This window comes from Calidris pugnax, unplaced genomic scaffold, assembly GCF_001431845.1.
Source record: "Calidris pugnax isolate Ruff unplaced genomic scaffold, ASM143184v1 scaffold42, whole genome shotgun sequence".
NCBI lineage: Eukaryota > Metazoa > Chordata > Aves > Charadriiformes > Scolopacidae > Calidris > Calidris pugnax.
The window spans coordinates 14,173,394-14,187,175 of NW_015090920.1; the positions used below are offsets into that span (position 1 = coordinate 14,173,394).

Here is a 13,782-nt window from a genome sequence, read left to right on the forward strand (position 1 = left end):
TGGCTCTCTGCTGTAGCTTAAGGCTTCCCTAAAAGTAGGATGCACAGAGAGGTACTTGCAAAAGTTCAGAGTAAGGTTATAATTAATAGGTAGATATATATTTCTACTTTATAAAATAGTCTTTAGTACCTAATCTTTTTTCTAGGTTGTAACTGGAAAAGTACATAAGGAAAGTAAAACTGTATATTTGCTATGGCTTCCTAGTGCTCCAAGAACTTGTCTTCTTTTGAAAGGGAAAAAAGAAAAGAAAGAAAAAAGGATCTTATCTCCACTACAGCAAATGGCTTTTCCTTACACATATGTAAAAATTAATCATTTTAACAACATTTTTCTTTACTGTTCAAAGGAATTTTACATTTTTCTTGATTGTTCCCTGATGCCTATCCACTGCCTCTGTCTATATTTTATGAGTAAAATCTGAATAACACAAGGGTACAACTTCCATAAAATTAAGGTCATATGAGGTGGAAATAGCAGCCTAAGATCAGGAGTTCCTTCATTTTTATAGTCCTTTCTTTCGGTAACAGGAAACAGCTCTAAGGCAGTTTTCTTGCAGGACAATATATAGGAATGTTTGCCTTTAGATTTCTTTTTGTGTGTGTGTCTGCGTGCTTATGTGATGGAGATATGCATTAGAAATATTTGGATCTGGTTTCTAATAACGAGAGAGCTCTCTCTCTAATATTGTGATTAGCTTTACCACACACTTGTATGTCTTGCACAACCACATAGCAAAGTTGTAAGCAGATATTATTCTTGATTTCACAAAAAGGAAAATTATATTAATATGCTTTATGGTTGAAACTTCTGCTTCAGTGTTATGATGAGTATTAGTGGTTCTGTAAAGGTCATCAGATCCTCCAGAGAAACTGAGAGTACGATTCTCACCTGAAATATAGTAGCGTCACCCCTCACCACTCTCCTCTCCTACAAAGTGCCTTTCTTCCTGTCTACCAACAACAGGAAACCTCCTATGAGACACCTGCACTTCCTCTGTTTGCCTTTGGTCAGCTCCATACCTAGGCAAAGGCATCTTCTTCTATTCAGGATGATAGCAGGATGAGAGTGCTTATGGCAAACACTAGCTCTTACTGGGTCCATCAGGCCTGCCTTCCTTTTTTCCTTTTGTTTTTAACTCAGACTTGTAGCTCAGTGCTCAGGTGACAATTTACAGCCTCTCATAGTGGTGGGAGCCGATGAGGCAGGCTAAGCTTACTGTTCAAGGGAGTGCAATAATGTTTTATATTATTGTGTTAACTATTTAGAATTGTGTAATTATTTATATTATTCCCTTATTCAGTATCATTCTAGTGTTTCAACTTCCAATGGTGCTTTAGTTTATGTGACCAAAACCTCTGCTGTGCTTGAGTTTCATCGAGCTGTATGCAGAGGGATATGCAGATGTAGTGAAGAGTGGCTAGTTTTTGTAAAGTTTTTTGACATACTTTGAAACACACATTTTTGTACTGTCTATCTTAGAAAGACAGGTTAGTATCAAGAGTGTTCACCTTGCACTTAGAGTGGGCCCTCAATGGGGTTTGTAATAATCCTTCATTCTTTCTGTGATCTTGAACTTAGCTTTGAATATCTTGCAGTCTATCCTTGGTGCTTGCAGTCTATCCTTGGCTGTAGTAACTCACTACATTCCCTTGCTGCTGAGAAGAAAATCAGAAACGAGGAACTTAGTTTTGTGATAGATCATCTTGTTGAGAAAAGTCTGTGCACTATTTTGTAGGAGTATAAGATACGTAAGTGTCTGCAACTTGCACTTTTCAGTAGTCCCTGGATCTGGGTGAATATGCTTTGCCTCATCCAAAAAACCCTGTCTCCGTGAGGTAAAGGTCATGTTTCTGTCAAACCACTACATGTTGCTTTAAAATTTCACTGACGTGTAGAGCAGGAAACTTAGTATGGCTTCAGGGTTCAGTGTTCTCTCTTGTTAATTGCCAAGCAGGTTAAACTATGTATGGAAAAGAAAGAAATCTTTCTGAAGGTTATGCAGAAAGAGAAATCCCTTTCATGGAGGATTCAGACATTGTCTAAGATTAGTTTTAATTCCAGTTTGGACCAGAAATTAAACACTGCAATATTTCTGTAAAAAAAAAGTACTGGTAGAAACCAATGGGTGGGCAACCAGCTGGAGAACAAGGTGGCCTTATTGGTTGCAAAAAAGGTTGGTAGTCGAACTTTCTTGACACTAAGTTGCGTGTCTAAAGTTTGTGAAATTGATAAATGTGATGGAAGTGATGGTCTGCTGGAACCTGTTGCTGGCCTGCTGTAAAGCCTGTTTTCATACTTGCTATTGTATCAACTTCATTAATATCTTCAAGAAAATCCAGTGAAATAGCATAAGAATATATTTGAGTAATAATAAAAAATTGATTGAATTGCCATCTAAGACCTCATAAAGGAGCCTGTGACATTTCCAATTTTTCCATAAGGAAGGGACAATTTGTTGTGGGTAGTCTTTCATTCCTGGCTAAGAAGTAAGCCACACAGGGAGCAGGAACAAAGTGGGTGGGAAAGTGCCTTGACTTTTAGTACATCTCAGGCAAAAACTGTTTGAGTCCAAATTAAAATCCAAGTGGTTCACTAAAATTTATGGTAGAACTGGGAAGCAGCATCTTCCTCCTTGGGAAAGCAAGATCTTTGAGCACAGAAATGTATTTCAATTCTGTATGAAGTGTGGATAAGAAGTACTCTCACCATTAACTGTTTAGTTTACCTCAAAAACACGACAGCTGGTACTGACTGTCTCATATTACTACTTCTTGATCTGGGGCATGTGGACCTATTTAAAAGAGGATAGCAACCAAACTATTTCTGAGTAAAGCAGAAGAGAGTATTTTAGCTTGACAGAAATGTAAGTGCGTGGGAGCAGTTCTCATTCATGCACTGAGAAGAGAGGAGGACAGCTGTAGACAGCCAGGACTAATGCTGGTGTTGAGAACAGCAGGCTGCCTTGTTTCAGCAGAATGAATTCCTAATGCCCTAAGTGTGGTATCAAAGTATAAATTTAAAACTACATCTTAGAAACTTCCTGGACAGCAAATCTGTCTTCAGCTTCCTCTCCAGAATACTGGATTCCGAAACTGTTTTGAGCACTTTCGAAATAGCTTTTTTTCCAGCCTACTTTCTTCCTTGTAGTGGTCTTTTCTCTCCTGAATAATACTTACATGGCAATTAAGCCCTTTACAAGTCACCTAGGATCTGGTACTTTGAGCTGCTTTCTTTGCGTTATATTAAGTTTTCTCTAACTCATTTCCTTATTTTTCCCATATGCAAAGCCCCTAAACAAACAGTTCTTCAGTGGACAATAAAATAATTTGAATGGCAACCATCCAATATGGACTTTCTCTAGATAAGTGGCTTGGGTATGCATAAGAAGCAATGAAATTTTTATTATTCAGTTATGTATGGTGTAGCCAAAGGGGTTTTCCTCTTCTGAATGGGGGGAGTGGGGAGGTCAGGTAAAAAGATGCATATGTGATTTCTGCTGTACCCCCACAGTTTTCCACTGGAGGTTAAGAGAAAGGGTCCCCCCCCTTCAATTTTTCCATTTACTACTTTTCTCTGCCTCCACAAAACATTTTGTTGTGCCTGCTTTGCTGTGATGAAAATGTCATTACTTTCGTATCGCTAACATTTACAGGAGTTAAAAATGAAACAATATAATTGTTTGAGTCAAGGTGACTGTTAAGCTGGTGTGAACAGGAAAGGAAGAGCCCACGTTTTTATCTCCTCTTCTCTGGAAGCAGCAAGGATGCTGTTCCCTGTTAGTATCTGCAGAAGGCAGCTGTTGCTGTAGTGGACAGAACTGCCCATCCCTCCCCGGCTGTTGAGAGTTGCTAGAAGTAGCCCAAACCGACACTAAATGTGTGCAGCTCAGAATGACCCCAGTTAAATTGTTTTTAAGTATTTTGAATGTTATTTATGGAATGCTTCCCGGAATAAAGTGGCATCTCTTGTCGCTTTTCTTAACTGATGGGATGGCATGCAGCCTTTCAGATAAGAAGGTACCTGACCTTAGAGGCTTAACAGTCCTGGCTTGGTCTGGTCCTGGATGAGGAGAAATCTGATTATTCCTGGCCTCCCTGGCAGAAAGTGCAGTGGTGCAGTTGAACGGGTGCCGGGTATTAAGCCCAGGAACAGTACACATTGAAAATTTTAATTTAGCCCCATTGTTGTTGAGCTGACAGATGATGACAGAATGACAACAATGACCCCCGGAACTATTTCCAGTCCCATAGAAATTAAGCGTGTTGGTCAGTCCAAAGTCAAAAGCTGTGTTTGAGTGCAGTGAAAGCCAAAACCACAGAAGGCTAAATTCACTGTACTCTGGGTGAATGCATTGCTGAGGAAGAAGTAACGCTATTCCCTTGTTAGTTATCCAGTGGAAAAAGCATTTCCCCTCAGAAGTGTATCTCTTGGCTTTGATTTCTTTAGCTGCTTGGAAGGACTTGAGTATACTCCACTCGTCTCTCGAGACAGTGCTCGGCAGTTTGCTACCGAGGTTTTGCTGGTGGGCTGCTTTCAAACCTCCCCTGTGGACGCTGTTCTGATTTTTATAAATGCTTATATAAAACTAAACTAGACATCAGAGTAAGAAAAAGTGACTGAGGTGTAGCTGAGTGAATAGGATGCTGTTCTGAGAAATGGAAGATGTTAGTGCTATTTTATTTTAGCCAAGCAGACAGTAAATTTGAACTCTGTTGGTAAATGTCTGAAAAACCATCAAACTAAAGTCATTAACGTTTTCTCCAACAAAGTAACAGTAAATACTTTGTATGTAGTGGAAGACTATTATTACAAAAGACTGGAGAAATCACCCTGTAACTCCAGCAGGTAAAACATTTATCCAGGAGGTTCAAACATGGTTAAACTCCCGTCAGGGAAAGGCAGGAGAAAGAATTGAACATTGGTCTCCCACATGCTGACCTTGGCCTGCTGTTTCCTCTGTTATAATTACAAATGTTTCCAGATTAGTTTTGTTTCAACAAAACTGCAGTGAATTGAACATGAATTTGCAAATGATTACTGTGTGCTTGTGAGAAGAAGAGTGTAAATGCTATGACAGAAAAAGATCCACCCTGCTTCACTAAGCAGCTGTGATATTTCTGCTAGGAGGATGAAAATGCTCTCAGAGCAGTTAGATCACTAGTATTTCCAATCCAGAAGACAACAGGGGTCTCCTAAAAATGTCAGAATGGTTCCTGCTCCATAGTGCAAAGCTGCACAGGTTTTGTTGTCATCAAAACCGAAACCAATACAATAATCAGGCTTAAAGACGAACCTTTTTCTGAACATACCTATAATGAATCTTTCACTTCTAGGTAACAGCATGACAATGCTAATTTTTATCATCTGGGAAACTTGGTTAATCAACTCCTGTGTGCAGTGGACGATAGCCTGAAATGAATAGTGTACTCTTGAAAATGCTGCATCACTTCATGTCTGGGTGAAGGGAAGACGTTTCTGCAGTCTCCACCTCTTTACGCCCTCTTTCTCAGAGAGAAAATCAGATACGATAATGCAGTGTTTCTGGTTGGGGGCAGAACTGAATGTCACTTCTGATGAAGAGACTGTAGCTGCTTGAACTCAGCGCTGATTCTGTAGGGAAACCTTTAGAATAATTTCTAATTAAAATGCATTCCTAGAAATGGGTCCCTGACCGATCTGCCCCTTACAGTAAATTATTCTACTTCTAGATTAATTTTGATGTTCTATACCTTTTGAGTTGAGGCAACTTTTCCACCATGCTAGACCACCTCTTTTCCCACAGAGCAGCTTTTGCTGGTGCGTGGGCGTATCATTGTGTCACTGTTCCATGGTAATGTGAAGAACGAGAGGGAATCCTCTGTGGTCTCTTACAAGCAGTGCTTTCAAGTAGATCTGTGTGGGCTGTGTTTTTTTTGAGAGAGATGAATATGCTCTCAACGTTAGAATGACTTTAAGAAAGGGGTTTCCCTAAGCCTGGTGTGTAGGTTAAACCTTGAGAGAGAGATATATATTTGCCTCCAAACCACTTAGTTCTCATTTGATTCAGGGAGCTTTTATTGAGACTAGTACGTCCTAACCTAACAGCACAGAGACGAATACCTTCCCTAAATATGGTGAGTAACTTCTGTATTAATTTGAAGCTCCTATCAGTGGGTCTCTGCCTAGCCTCAAAATGAAGTCATGTGTCTCTTTTCCCCTGCATCTACCAAAGAGACCTCAAATCCAAAACCTGGTATTTTGGAATATTTTTTTTTCTTAACAGCTTCTTTTATTTCTTCATATTTTTTTATATAGAATAGCTATAGCAGAGTTCTTTTACTTTCTTTTCTTGCACAAAGGTGGACAACGAAAGGTGCAGGAATAGTGAAGGATTATTGCCATGTAGAGCATTAAGGCTGTGTCAAACTGTTATTTTGGGGTAAATATAGTGATACAAAGATTCAGTGCACCTGTACTGGGTTTTACCCACATTCCTTCTTTGGATAACACTTCTGCTGTGACCTTTGGAAGTTTCACCTGTTCTGTGGAGTTTGGGATGTTCCCTGTGCTATTGACTCTGACTGGAGCAGCAACAGGACTCCTTTAGCTGGGTCTGTCATTAGGAGATGGACCCTTTATCCATACCTGCTACAAATTGTTTTCTCTAATTCACATAGTGTTTGAGGATAGGACTCTGGACTAGGTGGGGTTTTTTTGCTTGCCTTGTTGCTGTAAATTAGCAGTAAGACTGTGTCTCAAAAAAGGTTTTGGTGCATTCCAACCCTGAGTAAGGAATACTTGATGCCGTAGTGTTAGAGATTTCAAGTGGTATGCCTTCAGATTAAAAAGTATAAATGAGGTGAGCTATGGGGACTAGAGAGATGAGGTTCGTGTAGAGGAGAGGAAAACAAACAGGTGTGTGCTTTTTCTAGTTACTTCTTTGATAAAAAGGTAAAGCTGCAATACTTTCATCCATCGTCGTGGCAAGCAACCCTTATATTTTCAGAACAATTTTGTGCTGCCAGAGGGCACACATACCCATTGTGCTAGGGCAGCGGCAGGAACTCTAGATCACTCTACTGCCCCCCTCTCAAAAGGAAGCAAAAGTTGTCAGTACACCTGTGAGGATTACAAAATGCTCACAGCAAACTATTTGGAAGCCTGGAGAAAGAGAGCATCTTAAAGGGTCACCTTCCCTTGACTCTCTTCTGGATCCTTAGTACACCATGATATGCTGTCAGCAGAGTCCTAATTTCTAGCAGCAGCAGTGCTGCGTTTCCAGAAGTGTGGAAAGCAACATGCATTTATGAGTGGCTTAGAACTGGTGTTCCTACTGCCAAGCAACACCAAGGTTTTTTTTTTTTTGCAACTGGCTTGTTAGATTGTTCCTACTTTTCCATGGGCTTTTTCCTTTTATTGTCCTGGGATTTTGAAGCTTGGCTGGAGAGTGTGAAATTTAAATAAAACAGAGCTGCATTCCTCATCTAAATCAGATCCTTCTTACTTTCTCTCTGTTAAACTTCTGTTCCTGTAGTTGCACAACTTTTTGTAGGTAGGTCTGCCTATATCTTGGATTCTTTTTTCACAGCCCCTTGCTTCCTTCCCAGCCATGTGGGCCCTGTACTTGGAGCTGTCTCCTTTCTGTTACTGTGCTACATCTTTATACTGCAGAGACTCAATTCCAAAGTTGTTGGAGTTGATAGATCCTAAATCTTTTCTCTCTTGGCTTGGATTGCACAAGGGTGTTCCATCATTTCTCTTTCCTATCACAACATCACAGTTTCACTGTAGCGAGATCTCCATTAACAATTGTTCAGAAAAACCATTATGGGCACTATCAATGAATATCATAGTTATTAATCTTGCTTTTATCCCGCAGCATCTTTTCTTTTCACATCTGTATTTTATTTCTTGGCAAGTTTCCTGTCCCTACCATGAATAATAATAAAGAATGATTTTTTTACTGCATAATTTAAAGCTGACATTTAACAAATACCCAAGTGCTTCCTTCTCATCTTCCCTACCTACAAATAATTTGTCATGCTGCTTAAAGTTGGATACAGATCATGAGAAAATACCATTGGAAACGTTCGTGCAGTGCAATTCTATGATACATGCCTAGTTTGCAAGTGTGTTTCTGAAGATCTCTATACTTGGCAGATTTCTGTATATTTGACAGACCTGTGATTGCTTGATAAATTAATTTTAAACAAATCAAAGATATTTAATGTTGGGGAGTTTATTTAATCAACATATTTTGTACATTTTTTTAATTAATTTGTATTCTATTTAACAAATTGCTTTCACAGAAATTGCGTACAATAGGTGTGTTCGAAGTGTTATTGACTTTGCCCCCAGACCTGTGTATGCTAATTGGCTTTAGTCAAACCGAACATTTTCCAGTGGAAAAAAGGTATCTTCAAAATGTGCTAAACGTGCTGAGTACATGAGCAGTATCTGAAAACCAGTGACAGTCCGCATTTCAATATCTAAGGGGCTCAAATAACTTTAAAATTTGTTTCAAAGCGCAGAAAAATGTTGGGATTTTCTTTAGGGGATATATTTGATTGTCATCATACATCTTCTAGCAACTTCTTCACACGTTGTAAAGCTCCCCAAACCAGAAAAGCTTAAATCCTCCCAACCCCAAACTCATAACCTTATAATAATTAGAGGCTAGTATTTTAATTTTTTTTGTGGCCTCTTCTGATGGGAGAGAGAAGGTGACTACAGGAATTCAGAGAAGTACTGAGGTTGTTCTGAGGGATGCTGTGTGTGGCTTTGGTGGCTTGATGATATTTATGACTTCCTCTGGTCACTTCTTATGTGACTCTTTGCGTGTTATTTTTGCATGATATTTTTGGCATTGAACTTTGGTTTCGTAGCCTTTCAAATTACTTTGTATGTTTTAAACTTATCTGTGCAGATGTCCGTGTGGAGTGACTGACATGGTAAGCTTAAATGCAGAAGTCTGTGTCACCTGCGCGTGACTATGGTTGCTTTTTGGTAACATTTGAGCCACTGATTTCTACTTGAAGAAGGAGTTCATACTCACTGGGGAATAATTTTCTCACTTTCAGATGTAGTTCTTGAGATCATCAGTCCGAAGATGTTTAGAAATTGTTAAATGAATTGATTTCCAAAGAGAGAAATATGCTTAAAAATTGGTGTTCTCTCTGTTTTGAGAAAAAAATGAGATCTTGATTTTTAACAAGGCCATGTAGTTTACAACAGTGTTTTGTACCCACCACTTAAACTGGTTTGTGTGTGTCAACAGAAGCATTTTCACACAGGACCAGCACGTGTAGGACTGAAGAGCTATACAGCAGGCACTGTCTGTCTGCACGGAGTCACCCTGCTACATCCAGTTCGACAAAGCAAATGCAGAGATTACACTGCACATTTTCCGTTCCTGGACCGGAGCCAAAGCACCCGCGGTGCAGAGCCTCTCTGGAGTCCCATCTGCTCTATGCTGAAAGGCAGGCGTTCAGTTCTGGGTAGAAAGAGTGTGTTCAGCCTCTAATTGGCACATTCCTCGGCCTGGTACACTTCAAGGGGCTTCTGTTATTTTTGGGTTTTAATTTACTTCAGTTGCTGTGTAGTTTGAGATTATCTCAAGGCACGTAAATAGATTGCTTATCAAATTGTGGATATCCCAGCTTCGTGGGAGGGCATCTGTGAATTAAGTTCTGTGGGCTGATTGCTGTTCTGAATCTACTGTTACCCTTAACCAAGGAGAAATGCACTTCAATAGCGAGATCGGTTTTAAGTATTCTGCATTAAATCTTTCTGCATCATGCAGAGACAGGTACCAGTTTCATTTTATCTGAACCAAATTGCAAAAGGCAGAACTGAGGAACCTAACTACTCTTCATTTTTGGCAAAAATCAAGCTTCAGATCTTAATTTTTGGTCAGAAACTGTCTAAAATTGAAGTTTCAGCATTTCATCAGGAAATAACAGGGGGAGGAGAGAACTGGCAGATCTTGCTGTGTTTGTGTGTGGCTTTTTCTCGTGCTGCATTTGCACAACTGAAGCTGCATTTTCAGTAAAGAGCGTTGGATGCAAAAGCAGGAAGACGGGGATGTGATGTGATGGCTGGTTGAAGGCTGGCTGCGCTGCACACTAGCGCTATTATGAGTACCAAACCTGCGAATATCTAGGTAGGAGGACGTCACAGAAACGTTATATTTCTGACTTCAGAGCAAAAAAATCTTGAAGGCTTTAGTCATGTTTCAGAGCAGTTTCAGTTAGTGTTGCTTAGGACCTTTTTCATCAAATGCGCTTTTGTATCTTTGGTTGTTCTTCCATCTTGATCACATTTACAGTAATAATCCATTCCTCCCTCCCACTCCTCCTACACAACAGCCACATGCAGATAATATTTGACCTGCTGGCTTGTTTATCAACAGTATTTATGATTATATATGTTCCACTTTGTTTCAGAGCTATTTTGCAATATGGGCAATACTTAAATGGGGTAAGTTTACTCAGCCCACCTGTGACAGGCCCTGAATCTTTCACAGTACAAAAATAGGTATTTCTGAAAGGGCAACTTGTTGGTGGGTTTATTCCTTATGTATAATTTGCTAGTATGTGCCTCCATTTATTTGGCATACTATCTGTTTTCTGCTCCCTCCACTGTGACAATATATCTGTTTATGGTGGTGGTCTGTAAAATTGAATCATTGAACTGATCTAGGTAGGCAAAACAAAACAAAAATCTCCTTTCCCTTCTCTGCCTCATTTAGGCTGGTTCATTTCTGACGTTTATTTTACATTGCATTCCCACAAAATATTACTTTGGTACAACTGAAGAGCAAGTAAATTACTGAGCAGGTTTGGGGAAAATGAACAAAGGTTTGGTAAAGTAGAATGCTTTTAAGTTAGAACTAGACTTAGAGAAAGAAAAAGAGAATGGAGCAAAAGCATTGCTGGATTTAACGTTTACATTTACAATGCAGATATTTGTGAAATGCATTTTTGATAATGGTTTGAAACTCCACTGTGTAAGTGCCTGTCTGGCTGCGATCATTTTTATAATTAAGATTTCATTAGAATTAACGAGTCTTGTCATTCTTGAATGATGGGTTTTTGTTTTTTTTTTTGAAAACTGTGAAAAACTTATTTGTTCTTAAAGCAAACTAATACAAACTTATTTCTTCTTAAAGCAAACTAATACACCAAACAAAAAGTGCTTTTTTGGCCTATTATGGCATATCTAGGAAGCTCTCGGGGCTTGGAGCACTGGTAAATTTGGTGAGCAAGCAGCAAGGAGATTTTGCATGCTTTTTCCCAAACATTTTCAATTATTACAAAACCTTCTAAATCTGTGAGCAAATCTGATCCTGTTTTACTTCAGAGTGTTCCTGTTCTTAAAAGCCTTGACAGAATGCAGAAAATTTATGTAATTCTGGGCAATCCTTTACGACCATTAGAACCCCTTATTTTCTACAGAACCTTAATTCTTTGGAGTAGCTGAATTTCATGCATCATGGCTTCAATTTGTCTGATCTGGTAAAAACCTACAGCATTAAATTGCATGTTATAGCTGTAAAACCTTAGGGTTATTTTAATAACAAGTACTTGAACATAGGACAATAACCTAATTGCCTCTCTTCTGTTCAGATGCGTAACTGTAGGTTTAGATTTAGCACAACTCCTGCTGCCAACACAGGTCAGACACATTGCAGTAAGTTTTTGGTTGTGAAGAATGAAAAATGGATTAAAAGAAAAAGCCTTTTAGATGTGACACGCTTTACCAAAAAGCCATAAGGAATGAAAGGCAAAGCCATAACTCTGCATCAGCGATCCCTTGTGCAGTTTGGGACAAAGTGGGGGAAAATCACAGCAGGTGGGAATGACTGGCACTAGCCTGACCATGCTAAACTGGGTGGATCATGCAGATGACTTTTCACTACTTTTCCCCTTATCTTGAACTGGATAGCTGAGGGTGGGTGGATGTGCTCCCATGCTACAGTAAAGGAATGGCTTCTGATAGCTGGGCTGGCTTGTACAGATGTGCATTAAATCACAGTGCCCAGCACTAAGGGACACGCTGCACAATCTGCATATGACTAAGAGTCAGGAGATCTGTACAACGGACCTTGTCGAGCCACAGGGGAGGGGACACCCCCCGCCCCAGCAGATGTTAGCAGTAGGACTTCTGAAGAACTGCTTGTTTATGCTGGCTGGGTGTGCAGCTGGGCCATGCAGTGATTTGGGAACTGTTGGCTTTAGCAGCTCTTTTCCCTGTGTTTCCCCAGCTTCTCAGAGCACCCACTATGTGATTGTCACGGAATTGTCAGAGTTGGAAGGGACCTCTAGAGATCATCTAGTCCAACTCCCCTGCTAAAGCAGGGTTGCCCAGAGCACATCACTCAGGACTGCATCAAGGCGGGTCTTAAAAATCTCCAGAGAAGGGGACTCCACAAACTCCCTGGGCACCCTATTCCAGGGCTCTGTCACCCTCACCCTAAAGAAGTTTTTTTCTCATATTTCAATGGAACTTCCTATGTTCCAGCTTGTGTTTGTGATGCCAGAGCCCTTTCCTGCGGGCCCTGAATCTGGCTCACCGTCCTCTCACTGCAGAACCAGCCAGTGACATGTCTAATAAATAAATACCTTTTTCTGTGTTCTTCACTGTTTTTTTTTTTTTTCTTTTTCCTTTTCAGTTTTTCAGAACTTCCTTTGCTTCTTGCATGAGTTGTACTAACATAGGTATCTTCAGTAACATCTAACCTGTATCCCTTTAATTGCTTAGGCTATTAACATGGCCTATTTTTCAGCATATGGGCTGCAATAAGTGCTTAACTTGGCGTCTGAGACTGCTGAAGTGTCTAAGCCCAGTGGGATGAATTAGAGATGGAGCAGCAGTCTGAATTTTGTGGTGTTTTTTTGTTGTGTTTGTTTTGTTTTGTTTTTGCTTTGTTTTAATTCAGAAAAATACAGTCAGATTTCATTTAGTATTTTTTTTTTTTTTTCAGTGGTGGTAGGGAGTGTTCTAGGTCAACATTTTTCTAATCTTATGTTTTTAAGTTAGACACCTAAAAGCCAAGTTTAGGCATTCCAAAATAAGGCTTAATTCCCATCAGTACTCAGTGTCTGCAGCTCCCATTGAAATCAAGCAAACAAAGCTTTCCATACTTGTCTTTGTTATGATTAAACAGACACTCATAAAACTCAGACAAGCTGGAATCAAGTTTCACATGAAACTGAACTGACATTTTTTCTTAATAGGATCCTTGTAATTAGTGATTACCAGATGCATTTAAAATGTGTGAAATGCCTGCAGGAATGGGAAATAGGAGGAGGGAGAGATGCCAAACACCTCAGATCTTCTCCTGGCAACCTTTCATTTTAAATTTCTGCTCTGTGCATAGACGAAGCAGCATGGTTTCTATAAAATGTTCAGCTGTGGTTTCACATTAAGCTGATGTTACCAATAAAGAGAGTGACTTGTAATTGAAAACTTACTTGCTTATAAGTATCAGGTTTTGCTCTTGATGGCTCCCCATTTTATGTCAGTCATCACGTTGCTGTCCTTAAGATAGGTGTTATGAAACCTGCCAGTTTTCTCATTCCAGCAACTATCATAATGCTATTGTTTGTCATTTTGATCTGAAGAGAAGAATAAGACTTCTGGGCTCATTTTCTGCTGAACTAGAGATGTCCCACATAGCCTGAAGAAACATACCCAGGACTCTTACCAGCCTGTGTCACAGGAGCAGAATGACTCTTCTGGATGAGGCGGCATTGGCTCCCTCTTTGTACCATCTGTTTTCCTACTTGTGACTGGGAGGTG

The 13,782-nt window shown here is 39.8% G+C and overlaps 1 protein-coding gene across 2 annotated transcripts in view; it reads left to right on the plus strand.

The window, feature by feature from the left end:
* Window positions 1-13,782, plus strand: part of TNIP3 (TNFAIP3 interacting protein 3) — a 68,775-nt gene that overhangs the window by 5,349 nt on the left and 49,644 nt on the right. The gene's annotated exons all lie outside the window — the stretch shown is intronic.